The sequence below is a fragment of the Gossypium arboreum genome, chromosome 12, assembly GCF_025698485.1.
Source record: "Gossypium arboreum isolate Shixiya-1 chromosome 12, ASM2569848v2, whole genome shotgun sequence".
In the NCBI taxonomy this organism is placed as follows: Eukaryota; Viridiplantae; Streptophyta; class Magnoliopsida; order Malvales; family Malvaceae; genus Gossypium; species Gossypium arboreum.
In genome coordinates this window covers 57,008,344-57,025,687 of record NC_069081.1, presented here as the reverse complement: position 1 = coordinate 57,025,687, position 17,344 = coordinate 57,008,344, and the positions used below count along the sequence as shown (strand labels likewise).

Genomic DNA, 17,344 nt, shown 5'->3' with positions numbered 1-17,344 from the left:
CCTCACACACGGGCGTGTGACTTGGCCATGTGTTATAAGTCAATATACCCTTCAGTTTTGGCACGGCGTAGCACACAGCCTGGCACACGAGTGTGTATGGGCGTTTTTAGGGTACTCAGGCTAGCCACATGGGATTGTGTGTTGGCCGTGTGACCCAAGTCACAGAGTTACACGAGGTCAGACATGGGTTGAGACATGGCCATGAACTGCCATTTCGAATGTCCACACAGCTTATGACACAGGTGTGTCTGGTAATCGTGTGAGACAGACGGGCGGACCACACAGGCGTGCGTCCCCTACTTTGAGAATATTTTTCAAGGTCTCATGAAACTTCCCTACGTTATCGGTTTAGTTTCGAACAACTTTTAAAGCATGTTTAGGGCCTCGTAGGCTCGTTATAGGGACATTATGCTTGATTTTGAATGATGTTTGCATGACATGTGAAATTATACGTGAATTGAATGTTTAAATGTTTTATAAGTTAGATAATGCTCTGTAACCCTATTTCAGGGTTGAATGTAGCACCCCTCACCCGTATTCAACGCCGGAATAGGGTTATAGAGCATTACCAGACTTACAAAACAATTAAACATTCATTTAGCAGACATTTTCTCAATTCAACCATTGATCATTCAATCTTAATCAATTTGTCCCTAAAATGAGCCTATGAGGCCCGAAACATGCTTTGGGAGTGGTTAGGGAATAAACCGATAGCTTATGAAACTTTTATGAAACTTAGAAAATTTTCCACAAAATAGGGGACGCACACCCGTGTGGCCAGGCCGTGTGTCTGACACGGCCACCAGACACACAACCATGTACTTGATTGTGTGTCGCACACGGTGGAGACACACGCCCGTGTGGACAAAAATAGGCTATTTTCCAAGCCAAATTGCCACCCAAATATGCATATACCTACTGGAAACACGAAAATTTATTCATTTTTACATACCCTTTTTTAACTTCAAATCATACAGTTTCGATAAAATTCTTGTCGAAAAATAATTAATTTTTGTAAAATAATTAAAGTGCACTTAAAATATGAACATCTTGAATTTTAGTTAATTTTATAATTATTTTTGATAAATTTTTGTTATTTTCGACAGATTTGCACAAAGGGTGAAAAATGGCTCCGTAGGCACTACTAGAAGCACAAAACCGAGACGCAATTTAAAGTATCAAAGAAAACTAAATTTCAGCCAAAGACGGTCCAAAACTATATTTATTAATTCATAATATAATTAGTTTTAATTTATATCCAATTTAATTTGGGTTAATAAATTATTATTAATTAATTATGAAAAAATGGTCCAATTGAGCCGAATCGAGTGAACTAAACCGCCCAACAAATGTATAGCCCAAAACCTTCCCAAGAGCTGACCCAAATTCGCTTATTAGCTGATTATTTAAGCTTGCAAAGAGGCCCTCGAAAACTTGTTCAAGTTGCATTCAAACCCCTCCACAATTGGTGGCTTTGTAGATATGCCCCAAGCAAAATTTAGCAAAGTTGAAACCATCAACCTTGCCACATGTGTGGCCGGCCAAGGGATGGCTCTTTGGCTGCTATTTTTAGCTAATTTTAGCAGCCATATTCAGGTATAAAAACCTCCCTTTGCCTGATCATTCAACACACCTCAAATCATTCACATCTTTTCTATTTTCTCTCCACTTTCTCTCTTCTTTGCCATTCTAAATTCTCTTGCTCTCTTGCCGATTTCTTCCCTTGGAAAAGGGTTGTTCATCAGCCATTTTGGAGCAACATTGAAGGGTCCATAGTAGCTTTGATCGATGAGGACAATAAAGAATGAAGAACGGAGCAAGCTAGTCAAGCTTCGGAAAAACATCGGATTTGATTCTTGTATCCTATCTCTTTAGTTTTTGTTATTGTTATGATGAACATATCTATGAATATTTATGTTGTTGGAATGGTTAATTTAATCAATTTAGCTTGAATTTAATTCATGTTATGTTGATTGCATTTCGTCTTCTTAAATTGTTAAAATTGTGTTTATGTTGTTATAGGCCTCGGTAAGATGCTTGGTTAAGTAAAATCATTACTAAGTTATTCTTGCATTACAATCATTAGGTAACTAGTGAATTAATTATTTAAATGGATTGAAGTTGTAATTAATGGCCATAGTACTTAATCAGTGCATGTTTAATCATCTAAGGTAGCTGAGGGTTAAATTAGTAATGATATCTAGCGATACAATTACTTTACATAACTTGTAAGATTATTGTGATTAAACTGTTTCAAGATAAGGATACTTTGTTACCTCACATAGTCTTTTATATGCTTATTAAATAGAGTTAATTGTTTGAATTAACATAGGGATATGTTTAAGAGATTATTTCAATTTAATAAGTATGTATGTGCTATAACATATTTGCCTATTAAGATTTGTTTAATAGATTAAATGGACATAGAGATATGTCCAAGAGATGAATGGATTTTGGTAGGTGAGCATGGTCATAAGTTAGCAAATTACCGAGTTGCCTTGAATTTATTCATAACAATATAACATGAGTTTAATAATTCTAAGTTAAAAAATGTAATTAATCTAACACAATTATGTCATCTTGATTAAACTCGTATTTTGAAATCGTGCATTTGAGATTTATTTATTTGGTTTAAAATCTTAGTTCTTAATCACCCTCTTCAAACAAAATATATTTTTTCAATAAAGTGTTTTAAATAGAATTTATAAATAATTCTTTTCATAGTCCCTCTGGGTACGATAACTCGACATTTACTTGTCACTTTTTTACTTGTTACAATTGTGTACACTTGCACATTTCCGTCGTTCCAAGTTTTTGGCGCCGTTGCCGGGGACTGTTTTAAAAAGTCATTATTTGTGAATTTGTTTGTTTTGCATTTTGGTTTAACTTTATATTTAAATTTTAACTTAATTATTTTTTCTGTGATTATTTCAGGTGTTTAGGAGTATTGACCGAATCATCGATTTACTCCCTGTAGACCCTGAGATTGAACGAACTTTTCGACAGCGAAGAAGACAAGCAAATCAGAGAAGGACAAAAGAAATGAACTTTGAAAATCCAAATCAAGGAAATGGAGCAAAACCTGCTCAAAATCCTATCCTTATTGCTGATGATAAGGATAGAGCATTAAGACAGTATGTCGTGCCAGTGTTTAATGATCTTAATCTGGGTATTAGGAGACCCAAAATTTAGGCACAACAATTCGAGCTGAAGCTAGTCATGCTCCAGATGCTTCAGAAGTGGGCCAATTTAGTGGAATGCCGACTGAAGATCCTCAACTACACTTAAGACTGTTTATGGAGGTGAGCGATTCTTTCAAGTTAGCCGGAGGACCCGAAGATGTATTGAAATTGAAGTTGTTCCCATATTCACTAAGGGATAGAGCTCGAGCCTGGTTGAACTCATTGCCTCCAAATTCAATTTCCACATGGCAAGAGTTAGTAGAAATATTCCTTATGAAGTATTTCCCACCTAGCAAGAATGCTAAGTTGAGTAACGAGATCACTGCTTTCCAACAAATGGATGATGAGTCCTTGTATGAGGCATAGGAAAGGTACAAAGAATTATTACAAAAGTGCCCTCATCACGGAATCCCATATTGCATCCAAATTGAGACATTTTATAATGGTCTCAATGCTCACACGAGAATGGTAGTGGACGCTTCTGCTAATGGTGCTCTCCTTTTTAAGTCTTATAATGAGGCTTATGAAATCATTGGGAGGATTGCCAGCAGCAATTATCAATGGCCAACCAATCGAGCAGCGTCAGGAAGATGAGTTGCTAGAATACATGAAGTAGGCACTCTTACTTCATCCACATCTTAGGTCTAATCAATATCCTTAATATTAAAAAATCTTACTACTAATGGGTCTAATAGTTTTGTAGCACAGATACCAAATCAATTTGAAAATATAGCCTGTGTCTATTGTGGGGAAGGATATTTGTTTAAAGAATTCCCATCGAAACCAGAATCCGTATATTACATGGGAAACCAGAATCAAAATCGAGGAGGGTAAGGACTGCAATCTAATTTCTATAACCCATCATGGTGAAACCACCCGAATTTTTCCTAGAGTAACCATGGGGCTGGAACCAGTAACACTTACGCCCAACCTAGAGCGACCCAACCACCTAGTTTTCCCAAACAAGTTCAAAAACCAACCCAAGCTGAACCATCCAATGGATTAGAAAATTTGTTAAAGGCATACATGGCGAAGAATGATGCCTTAATTCAAAGCCAAGCAGCCACATTGGAAAACCTGGAAAACCAAATGGGCTAGCTTGCTACTGAACTTAGAAACCGACCACAAGGTCCTTTACCTAGTGATACGGAGAATCTGAGGAATCCAAGGAAGGAGTATTGTAAAGCATTGACACTGAGGAGTGGGAAGACATTAGATCCCAGCACTGTCGAAGTTCAAAAGGAGCCAGTTGATGCTCAAGACTCGAGGAAGTTCAACAGAGTGTTGAAATTCCAGTTTCACCAAAACTAGAGTCTGTAAAATTGCCACAAAAGACGAATCAACAAATTCTAGTAAAGAAACCTCCACCACCCTACCCTCAAAGACTTCAAAAGAAGAAGCATGAAATCCAATTCAAGAAGTTCCTAGACGTACTCAAGCAACTTCACATCATCATCCCGTTGGTTGAAGCACTTGAACAAATATTGAACTACGTTAAATTCATGAAGGATATCTTGTCTAAAAAATAAAGGCTTGGAGAATTTGAGACGGTAGCCCTAGCAAAGGAATGCAACATATATCTCCAAAATAAATTACCCTCAAAGTTGAATGATCCTATATGTTTTACCATTCCTTGCAACATTGGAGCAACATATTGTGGTAAGGCACTATGTGACTTAGGTGCGAGTATCAACTTGATGCCCATGTTAATATTTAGAAGTTGGGGATAGGTGATGTGATATCCCGAATTAGGGCCTAATCGGAATAGTGGTTTCGGGACCACAAATCCGAGATAGAAATATTTTATAATTATTTTGAGGTTTGTGATATGATTGCATGATTGTGTGAAAATTTCGTGAATAAATTCTACACATAAAGTGCTTAATTTAAAGTTAGGGACTAAATTGAATAAGTTGCAAAACTTGCATTCTAGAAGTTTCTAGTATGAAATTGCTTTGAAATATTAATTAGGAGGTCTTAAATAGAATTTGACCAATTTCTAAGTTTATGGACAAAAATTGGACATGGATGGAATTTTTGAAAGTTTAGTAAGGAAGGGCATTTTGGTCATTTGGATATTAAATGAAATAAAATGGGAAAAATAACAAAAAAATGATCATCTTCTCCATAAGTTGCTGCTGAATTTTGCTCTCCACCATAGCTAGGGTTTCAACACTTTTAAGCCTCGATTGTAAGTGATTTTATGCTGTTTTAATGTTCTTTACATTTTGAAATCCTCGTAGTTCGGTTTACTGTTTCTACCAATATTTTGAGCTAGGGTTTATATTAAAAAATTTACCCATGAATGATATGCATGAATTTTGATGTTTTATGGTAGAATATGAAGCTTGAGACTGTGTTAAACAACTTTTGCTAAGTGATTTTACGTAAAAAACGACTAAAATGACATAATCGGTAAAAATACCTAATGTTCATAAGTACATGTTAGAGTGAGAATTTGATGTTGCTATAGAAGGGAAAAATGATCAGCATGTCATAAAACATAAGAAAATAGGATGAAGTTTAATTTACGAGCCTTGGGGCAAAAGTGTAAATATGTAAAAGTTTAGGGGTAAAAATGTAATTTTGCCAAAGTTTGGGTCAAGGACTGTTTTAATAAATGTGAGTATTAAATAAGCTAAAATTTTTTATTATAGATCAAGAAGAACAAAATCCAGAGTTAGACCGAGGAAAGAAAAAGATAGTGGACTAAATCGATATAGTTGATCGTATTTTGTTTCGAGGTAAGTTTGTGGTAAATAAATGAAATATTCTATTATTTTATGTTAATTTTGTTAATTTCCAGCATGTGTATATTTATTTTATGAAATTATTCAAAGAAGACTCAAGCATGAATTGACGGAGAAGTAATTTCAGAAAGTCCCGGTTGAACCTTAAGAATGTGTTGGATACAAATGTCATGACATTAGGGTTTAAGGATACCATGTAAGACCATACCAAGGCATGGAAATTGGTAAGGTCTCTAAGGCAAGGAAATCATGTAAGACCATGTCAAGACATGGCATTGATAAGTTACTATAAGGCAAAGGTCCCATGTAAGACCATGCCAAGGCATGGCATTGGTGAGTTCATAAGGCAAGGATACCATGTAAGACCATGTCGAGACATGGCAATGGTAAGTTTCAAAAGGATACCACGTAAGACCATGACAAGTCATGGCAATGGTAACATACCCGCGTATCCTTAGTATTCCAAGTGGTTCAACGGGAAAATTTAAAGAGAATATCAAGGTAAGGTAATGTAAGACGAGTTATACTAAAAAGGTAAGACAAGTTCATGCTAGAAGAGCAAAGGTAAGTACATAATGTTCATGTATGCTTGATAAGGAAAATGGTAAGTAAAATGTATTAATAAATTTGATTAAGTAAGTAAGTATTTAAGTAAGTGAGTAAGTGAAGAAATTTAAAATATGTCTACGACAATTAATGAAGTTTCATTAAGTAGTATCATGCCAAGTAGTAAGATAATTCTTATGAATGCTGTTATTTATTTGCATGCAAACTTACTAAGCTTAATGCTTACCCCCCTTATTTTCCTTCTTTTTATAGTTTTGTCAAGATAACTCCGGGATCGTAAAGTACGTCGGAAGTCCGGGCACACTATTACGAGGATTATTTTGGTATAGCTAGACGTTTCATTTTGAGTATGGCATGTATAGCATCGTAGCCATTTTGTGTGTATGATCTTATGATATGGCTGATGAATGGTATGTAAATACTTGATAATGATTAGCTGTTGGAATGGCTAATCAAGGACATGTTTGATGTTATGTATGCCTAAATGCTAGTTATTCCATGGAAATCATGAAAAAGGTGAAATTAGCTTTGAAATAGTATCGGACAGCAATAATGACGTGAATTTAGAAAATCACTAAAAATAGTAGAAATGGATTTAGATAGTGAATGAGATATAGAATTAAAGCTTGATGAGTCTATTTTCATATGGATGGAACAAAAAAGGTATATGAGTGAAATTTTATGAGATATTTAAACTTTTGTGAAATAGGGCCAGAGCGATTTCTGGATCCCATGTTCTGACTTTGGAAATTCACCAAAAATTGTACAAAGATAATTAGAAGTCATGCTTTGCATGTACAGATTCCTTATTGAGTATAGTTTTATGAGAAACAAATGGAATAAAAATTGAAACTCTGTACAGGGAGATATTTAATTCGAAATACACAGGGGTCAGAGTAGTTGAACCCTGAAATAGGGGAGACTTTAACTAATAAACTGTACTAGTTGGCCCGACCAAAAATACTAGAAAAACTTTAGTTGATAGATATATGAGTCTAGTTTCAGGTAAAATTTACGGAATTTGATTTCAAGTTTCGTAGCTCGAAATATGAGTTTTTTAGTAACTGTGACGCGGTTAGCCAGCTTGTCTGGAAATTCTAAAATAAATTGTTTGAGCTGTTTAATTAATGAATTAAGTCCGTTAATATCTCGTGCTCGACTCCGGTGACGGTCTCGGGTACGGGGGCATTACAAGTGAAGTTAGACCTACTATGGTTACACTTCAATTAGCAGATCGATTCTTAGCACATCTAGAAGGAAAAATCGAGGACGAATTGGTATGTGTCGATAAATTTATCTTTCTTACTGACTTTGTGATTCTAAATTTTGAGGCAGACAAAGCGGTGCCAATCATCCTAGGAAGACCATTATTAGCAACCAGAAGGACCTTTATTGATGTGCAGAAGGGCGAGCTTACTATGCGTGTTTAGGATGATCAGGTAACATTTAACATTTTTAAGCTTATGCGATTTCCTGACACAATTGATGATTGTTCGACAGTGTCCGATTTAGAGGATTTAATCATGGAAAAAGAACTTAACTATGTTGAGGATCCATTGGAATGAATGCGACATCAGATCCTCCAATTGATGAAGAGGAGGATGGATATTTAGCTTTGTTAGAAGCTAACCAAAGGGGATTTAATCTGCAACCCCGCATTAAATCTTTGGAATTAGAGAAAAAGGATTATGCCCAACCAACAAGGTCAATCGAGGAGCCAGCTAAATTAGAACTGAAGGTACTTCCCTCACACTTCAAATATGTTTATTTAGGTAACTCTTCTACTCTGCTTGTGATTGTTTCAGCAGAATTAACTACTGAGCAAGAAGAAAAACTCATCCTGGTATTGAAACAATTCAAGAAGGCTATCGGATGGACCATAGCCAATATTCGCGGAATTAGTCCATCTGTATGCATGCACAAGATTATCCTGGAAGATGGTGAAAAAGGGACGATTGATGGACAACGAAGACTAAACCCCATCATGAAGGACATAGTCAAGAAAAAAATCATCAAGTGGTCAGATGTGAATATAATCTACCCCATCTCAGATAGTTCATGGGTAAGTCTGGTCTAGTGCGTGCCAAAGAAAGGAGGTATCACGATCATTGAAAATGAGAATAACAAGTTGATATCGACTAGAATGGTTACGGGATGGAGAATTTACATTGATTACCAGAAGCTAAACAAGGAGACTAGGAAAGATCACTTTCCTTTGCCGTTTTTGGACCAGATGCTAGATAGACTTGCAGGGCGAGACTACTACTATTTTCTTAATGGATACTCGGGGCATAACTAGATTACGGTAGCACCAAAAGATCAACACAAGACAACATTCACCTGCCCGTTGATGGTCGCTAAACTGACTAAAAATCTGACTTAAGGAAAGCGTACCTATCGAACAGTAGTATAGTTATGGTGAGACCAAAAATATCGTATCCATGAGGACTAAAAGTACTAGTAATTACTATCTTTTTATTATCTAGCATAAAATTTAAAGGGTTTTTTAAACTAAACTAATTTTCTAATATTACGACAAAGATGAAAGTTGGAAAATACTTTAGAAAAACCAATGGAGAAGACAATACCCAAGAAAGAATTCACCTAGACTTCACCTATTACCTTTGACTTAGATGATTTATTCACTTGACTTATTCTATAGAAATCCCTGATTTATGTTAATATCCCTTTCGAGACTAAAAACAACTGACTCTGGGTTGATTAATTGAAATCTCTTTCTAATTAAAACCCCTATTGTCGCATTAACTCGATCTATCGATTCCCTTATTAGATTTGACTCTAATTCGGCAGATTTATGTCATCCAATCTCTAAGATTGCATGCAACTCCGTTTAATTATGAATGATCTACTCTTAAGCAGAGACTTTTGCTCCACTGAATAAGCACATCAAAAACCTGAATTAATATCCTGGAATATTAAAGCAAGAATTAAGACTCACAATTAAGAATAAGAACAAGTATTTATCATATAAATCAAAGAGTAATAAGATTCGTCTTAGGTTTCATCTCCCTTAGGTATTTTAAAGACTTTAGTTCATAATAATAATGGGAAACATCTCAAAGTATGGAAAACAACAAAACATAAAGAAACCCAAAGAAATTCTAGGAAATTGAATGGAAATCTTCAGTCTTGATGTAGATCCTAGCTCTAAGGTGATTTCGATGGCTTCTCTTGAGTACTTTTCTACCTTCTACTCTGCGTGGCCCCCTTAATCCTCTTCTAGGGTGTTTCTATAGGCTTTAGAATGCTTCAAAACCCTCAAAAATTCCCTTTTCTGAGTAGAACTAGTCTTGGGCTCGACAAGGACACAACCATGTGCCACACCCATGTGCAAGCGCTCAAGCCGTGTGTAATTTTGAGTTGGTTTCTAGTTGACATGGCCATGACACACGGGCGTGTGGTCTTCCCGTGTGCCTTACACGAGCATGTGGTTTACCCGTGTGGAAGTGCCTAGGCTGTGTGTAACACTGTTTTAAGCCCAATTTGTCTGTTTTTGGCCCGTTTCTTGCTCTTTTTGCTATTCTAAGCTATATTGAGTAGAAAACATGAAATTAAAGGATTAGGAGCATTAAATTCACAAGAACCAATGAAAAATCATCCATAAATATGTCAAGCATGGGGTAAAAATATGTATATATTACGGTTTGTCAAATATCCCCGTACTTAAGCATTTGTTTGTCCTCAAGCAAAGTCCTCAACTCACAATTAAAATAAATTCTTTTCAACTTATAATTCTCATTTATAATGTTTCAAAATAATCCACAAGCAGTCATACATTGAAAATTTAACTAAAAGTACATTAAAGTTTCAAATAGTCAAAGTTAAGCATTTTAATCATAACATTATAGGCATTCCCCTTTATCTAAGTAATTATCTTTAATTCCAAATTGACAATGGTTGACGTCCTCACTAGAGGTTCACTCAAATCACTCAATGTGTTTAAGGTTCAATGATTAAGCATTCATTAGTCAAACATGAAAAGTTAGTACCATAGGCTTGCATGAAAATCAAATCTCCACCACTATAAATGAGATGATACACAAATCAAAAGGTCTTTGAAGGGTTGTAATGGGGGTTTGGGTTAAAGGTGTGGATACAGGCTGAAAAAGACAGTTAGAATCGAGATTAAATTGATAAATTACCTAACTGGAAAAGTAACTGACATCAATTGAATAAACATGTATGTATGTATTTTTTTAAAGAATAAGAACAAATAGGAGAGAGAATTATACGATTTGAATGAAAGAACATAGTTAGGCAATTAATCAAATCAAATGTCGACAAAAAGGGAATCAATAATATAGGAAAAATTCTCAACAAATCAAAAAGTATGATATAGGGGTTAAAATTTAGGGTAATTTTTTTTTTAAAAATAGTTTGTTAAGCTCAAAGGGGTTCACTAAGGATTAATTATGAGGGTAGGCTTTTTATGGGGTAAATGGGTTAAAACCTAAGTGCCTTTATCATTTTAGTATATCAACTCAAAGGTGTGGTTTTGACATGCATAATCGATGCAAGTTCTAGAATAACAAATCAATGTTGACACACTCATAACCAATAAAATCAGCGAGCAAGAAAGATATATGCTCTAAAAGGCTCAAAATCTCACGAAAATTATGGGTATTTGATGTCAATCCTATAAATTCAAAACATCAAGATAATGCCTCAATTCAGGGAAACAACCTAGCAATTTTACTTCTCAAAAATTTCAACTTATCATACTTGATTCTCTAATGTCTTAAATTTTAAACAATCAATGCACAGTTACCTATGATTTAATTTAAAAACACATCAATAAAAATCATAAATCAATCAAAATTTTACTCTAATATTGATACGAGAAAGTTATTTGAGAACAAGATAAAATTTAGGGATTTCTGATAATCACATAAATAACCTCCCCACACTTAAGATGTACATTACCCTCAATGTACAAAGATAAATAATAAGAATATAAGTATAATATCGAAGAGAGGGAAAGAAGTGAAACTACCCTGAATATTTGGATAAGATCCTTGGAGTAGCAAGAGCGAGAATTGTAGATAAGGCAAATGAAAGACATTATTTTGAGTTACTAATAAGAAAATAAACACCATTGTAGAAGAGAATTAAGGGATAAGTCGATAATAATCATAAAGATAAGTAGAGTTTAAAACATAAAACATAAGTCTTCAAAAATAAATAAAGAAAAATAAAATTGAAAATAAAAATAAAAATAAAAGGGACTCAAAGGTCCTCATCATCAGAGTTGTGAGCCGGTGGCACTGGAGAAGAGAATGGAGGTGATGGCAAATCTGTCGGATAGTGGCATCGATGCTGTTGAATCGCTCGAAACACTGCTACTCAAAGTAAGTGAATCACTCGGATAAATCTGTCAAAGTGGTAGCAGGAGCTCGGTGACTCAGTGGTGGTGGTGGGGGTGGGTCCTCGTGAGGGGGAGGGGAATCGTCAGTAATGTCCTCTGGCTCACCCTGGTCAGTAGAGTGGACGAGTCTGTACTGAGGAGGGTTGACTCCACGGTGAGGCTCTATCATCCGCATGTGAATCATGTTGGAAATTCCCTGCGGAGACATCTGGCCGACTAGTGTGAGTGTCAATGACATATTTGGAGTGTCGAAGAGGTTGAAATGTCGAGTAAGGCAAGTCACATAAGGGCCAAGGCAGATGAGGCCCCTTCTATGGAGATCCGTCTGGTGGCGAAAGGCGAGGGCGATAAAATATGCTAAGTCGAATACATGGCCAGTCGCCATGCTCCATAGGAAGTATGCGTCGGTGGTGCTAACTACTCCGGTGCTCTCTCTCCTCCCAGTCAAAGTATGAGCCAAGATGGCATGGATATAGCATAGTGCTGGAGGAAAAGAAGTCACCTTTGAGCGACTTGCATCATAGGGAACCATACTCATAGTAAGGTCAGTCCAACAGCAAGAGGATGAGTAGTGTATGTGACGTTAAAGCTGTAAGAAATTCTCAAAAGCCATGAACTCCTCCGTGTAAAGGCCCAAAGTTGCTCTAAACTTGGGTACACTTATATGCCTGACAAGTCCACCAAGTCTAAAAACGATAGTACCAGCCTCGTCATGTGTGTTCATCACGTGTTGTAGGTGAAAAGTAGTGCAGAACTCCAATTTCAGCTCTGAATAGGTAGGCTCGACAATTGAAAAGAATCGATCCCACGCGAACAAGGTGAGCAAGTTGGACCTGCTCCAAAGTGGCCCAATCAATACATCGGCCCACTCCTAATGGTCGTACTCGTAGTAGCTGAAACAGGCCGTCTTTGGGCCTGACGAGAACTAAAGTAGAGGGTGGCGAGCTTCGATCGAGGCGCTTGAGGAGGTTGCGCCAGGACCCTTCCGCTTTTTCAAAGCAGGGATGACAATCTTCTTGCCATGTGTGTTTGTCATGCTGTTCCTAAAAATATCCAAAAGTCAAAAGCAACACCGAATATTCTACCAAATATTAAAGAAAGGAAAACAATAAAATCAAAGTAGTAAAATAATAGTAATGTTAAAAAATAAATCCTATCACTAAAAACAACAAAGACCATAAAAATTAAAAGGGAGAAAGGTCATGAAATGAATATAAAGTATCAAACTAATTTTAAAATATATGGATGCAAATATAGGAAATAAAACAACTAAAAATAATGAAATAAAATAGAATTGAACAAAAACATGAATGAAAGAGCCATAAAACAAAACAATCAAAGTCATGATAAGAAGAATAATAGTCAGAAAAAAATAATGATACTAACAAATAAAATAGAAATAAAGAATTTAAAATAAAAAATGGAATAACACTTAAGATGAAGGAATGAATGAGTAAAATAAAATAAAGGTGAGGGAAAGGAGGGAATCATGGTGGTGCTTCCGGCGGTGGACGGTGCTGGTCTGACTAAGGAGGCCACTCCTGTGTAAGTGCTGGTGTGGGCTAATGGTGGTGATCGGAGCCTGACATGGGCATGGGGGGTGAGGCCGTGTGGTGTGCTGTGGGTGTGGGTTTGTGGGTGTGATGGGTAGTTGAAAAGGAAAAGAAAATGGAAGGAAGAGATAGGGGAAGGAAGAAAAGAAAAGAAAAGAAGAAGGGAAAGGTATGGGTGGCCAGACGGTGGGGGAGAAAGGCTGCAGCGGCTAGGGTTTGGGGATGGAAATTTTGGGAAGAAGAAAAAAAAGAGATAGGGTTGGGTGTTTCAAAAGGGGACACGGTTGTGTGAAGCCCGTGTTGGGCCACATGGCCATGTCATACGCCCGTGTGGTTTGCGTCCAGCCCGTGTTTATGCAAAATTTTATTGCCCAATCGTCACACTGCCTGAGGACATGCCTGTGTGTCTAGGCCATGTGGTGCACACAGTCGCATCGTACAGTCATGTGCCATGTCCTTCGCTTCTCCCACGCCCGTGTGGCTCCTTGACTTTTTTAAAATTTTGAAAACTTAGCTCCAGTTTTCACACGGCCTAGGACACGCCCGTGTATCCCTACCGTGTGAATTGAATTCATGACCGTGTGGCTCGATACTTTGGGAATTTTTGGCCCTGTTTCCACACGGCTAAGGACACGCCCGTGTGGGCCACTGTACCTGCACAAAAAGATTAAAAATAGCTAAAATAAACTAGTTAGTAGTGTTAGTGCTCGGGTTGCCTCCGAGAAGCGCTTATTTAGAGTGTAAGCTCGACTTACCTCTCATTCGCATGATTATGGCGGATCAAAAAGTCGAGACTCCTCTTTCTCAATACCAATTCTATTATCCTCATAAAGGTTTAGTCGAGTAATATTTACCTTAAAATTGCCGAATTGAGAATGATTTACCTTTACTGTACTATATGGGAGAACATTTAGTACCGTGAAAGGAGTCGCTCGATTTGTATTAAGCTCTGAAGTAGCAATTCAGGGGTCCTTGTCATCTAACAATAGTTTATCCCCAGCTTTAATTTTCTTTGTTTCATCCTTACGCTCATCGTGGTGTCACTTTGATTTTTCGTGTGCTTGTGGTTTCTCCTTGACATGTGTTTGCCATTCATCTAGTTCATCGATCTGAAGCCATCGTTCTTCATGAGTCACTCTATTTTTGTGGTGTGGAGTAGAATAAGGCTACATCACGTTCTTCCTAGGGGACTCCTGTAAAGAATTTTGAGTTGTAACATTATTTAAATTAACCGAATCATCTCGATTACTAGATATTTTTGCAGAATCACGAGCTTGGAGAGTAATCGTGTCATCCCCTACAAGAAGTATTAGCTCATCTGTGCCAACATCAATGATAGTCCTAGCAGTCACTAAAAAGGGTCATCCTAAAATCAAAGGCACGTCCCTATCCTCTTCCATGTCTAGAACAACAAAATCAATTGGGAATATAAAATTATCAATTTTAACAAGCACGTCTTCAATAGTACCCCTAGGAAATCTGATTGTTTTATCTGCTAATTAAATGCTCATCCTATTTTGTTTGGGTTTCCCAAGACCTAGTTATTTAAACATTTTATAGGGCATAACATTAATGCTCACCCTTAAATCAGCCAAAGCATTGTTCACATTTAAGCTACCAATTAAACAAGTAATCGTAAAACTCCCTAGATCCTTCAACTTGTTGGGTAGCCTATTCTGTAGAATGGCTGAGCAAACTGCATTCAACTCCACATGTGATGCATCATCCAACTTCCACTTATTTGGTAAAAGCTCCTTTAGAAATTTAACTGCGTTTGGCATCTGTGAAAGAGCTTCAATAAACGGTAAGTTAATATGTAATTTCTTTAATAATGTAAGGAATTTACCAAATTGTTCGTCTGTGTGGTCTTTCCTTGTTGAACTGGGGTATGGCACACGAGGTTTATATTCTCTACTTATCGATTTTTGCTCACTGTGGTCCACCTCATCCTTACCTTTACTTACCACAATTCCTTGCCTCGGTTCTGGTTCAAGTTCAACTAACCCTTCTTCATCTCGAACAGTAATCGCATTAAGTTGTTCCCTTGGGTTAGTTTCAGTATTACTCGGTAAGCTACCTTGTGGTCGTGCAGAAATCAACTTAGCAAGCTGTCCTATTTGAGTTTCGAGCCCTTGAATCGACACTTGTTGATTTTTAACAGCTGTCTCGGTGTTTTGGAAACGTGTTTCGAATACCGCGATGAATTTCGTTAGCATCTCCTCAAGGTTCGGCTTCTTTTCCTACTGGTAAGGTTGTTGTTGGAAGCCTGGAGGGGGTGGTGGCCTCTGATTCCCTTGGCCTCCTCATGAGAAATTTGGGTGATTCCTCCAACCTGCATTGTAAGTGTTACTGTAAGGATTATTTTGAGGCCGAGGATTATTACCCATATAATTTATTTGCTTGTTCTCCATGTTGGGGCCGCAAGGTGGAAATTCTGGATTGCTCATTCCACTTCTGCTTGCATCGTACTGCATTACTGGATGTACCTGCGTAGAACCAAGTAAACCATCAATCTTTTTATTCAGTAGTTCCACTTGATTCGACAACATAGTAACTGAGTTGATGTTAAAAACGTCGGCGGCCCTAGTTGGCTTTGTCCTATCACTTGCCACTGATAATTATTCAGTGACATCTCCTCTATAAACTCATAAGCATCTTCAGGTTTCTTATTATTGATGGTTCCTCCAGCAGCTGCATCAATCATTTGTCTAGTTAAGGGATTCAAACCGTTGTGGAAAGTCTGAACCTGTAACCAAAGGGCTAACCAATGGTGAGGTACCTTCTCAATAAGTCCTTGTATCTCTCTCATGCATCATAAAGTGTTTCTAAATCCATCTGCACAAAAGAAGAGATATCATTCCTTAATTTAACGGTTTTAGCCAGCGGAAAATATTTAAGTAGAATTTTTTTGGTCACTTGTTCCCAAGTAGTGATTAACCCTCGTGGCAACGAGTTCAACCACTGTTTAGCCTTATTTCTCAATGAAAAGGGAAATAACCGAAGGCGAATAGCATCATTAAAAATGCCATTGATCTTAAAAGTGTCGCAGAATTCCAAAAAATTCGTTAACTGAGTGTTTGGATCCTCATCTTGCAAACCATCAAACGGAACAAACTTTGTATCATTTGAATCGTGTTAGGTTTCAGTTCAAAATTATTCGTAGCAACAGCAGGTCTAACTATTCTTGATTCAGTTCCTATTAAACTAGGTTTAGCATAATCATACATAATATGAGGAGTAGGATCTTGATTTACTGGGTTTGCAGCAACCACAGGAGGTAACAGATTAAATTGATTATCAGCCATCTCCTTGGTTGTGGTTTGAATATCGTCCTCTTGCCCTTCCTCTATGTATCTTAGGCTTTGACTTATTTATCTTCGATTTCTGCGAGCTGTGCTTTCGATCTCACTATCAAAAAGTAAAGGCCCTAACGGGTTTCTTCTAGTCATAAACTATGAAAACCTGCCAGAAGTAAAGAAAAGAAAATTTAGTAATTTAAGCAAAATAAAATTTAAATTGCAATAAAAATAAAAAAATGGCTAAAGTAATAAAAATTAAGCGTTTCTAATATCTTAGTCCCCGACAACGGCCTCAAAAACTTGATGGTCGCTAAACTGACTAAAAATCTGACTTAAGGCAAGCGCACCTATTGAACAGTAGTATAGTTATAGTGAGATCGGAAATATCGTATCCACGAGGACTAAAAGTACTAGTAATTACTATCTTTTTATTATCTAGCCTAAGAATTAAAGTGTGTTTTTAAACTAAACTAATTTTCTAAGATTACGACAAAGATGAAAGTTGGAAAATACTTTAGAAAAACCAATGGAGAAGATAATACCCAAGAAAGAATCCACCTAGACTTCACCTATTACCTTTGACTTAGACGGTTTATTCACTTGACTT

At 36.8% G+C, this 17,344-nt stretch overlaps 2 non-coding genes across 2 annotated transcripts; one reads left to right on the top strand and one right to left on the bottom strand.

The window, feature by feature from the left end:
* Positions 1 to 3,485: 3,485 nt before the first annotated feature.
* LOC128285917 (small nucleolar RNA R71) lies at positions 3,486 to 3,592 on the bottom strand. Its single transcript, XR_008276464.1, has one exon. It is a non-coding gene; the product is annotated as a small nucleolar RNA R71 (small nucleolar RNA).
* Positions 3,593 to 16,200: 12,608 nt separating this feature from the next.
* On the top strand, positions 16,201 to 16,306 carry LOC128286093 (small nucleolar RNA R71). The gene has a single exon (XR_008276638.1). It is a non-coding gene; the product is annotated as a small nucleolar RNA R71 (small nucleolar RNA).
* Positions 16,307 to 17,344: the final 1,038 nt, after the last annotated feature.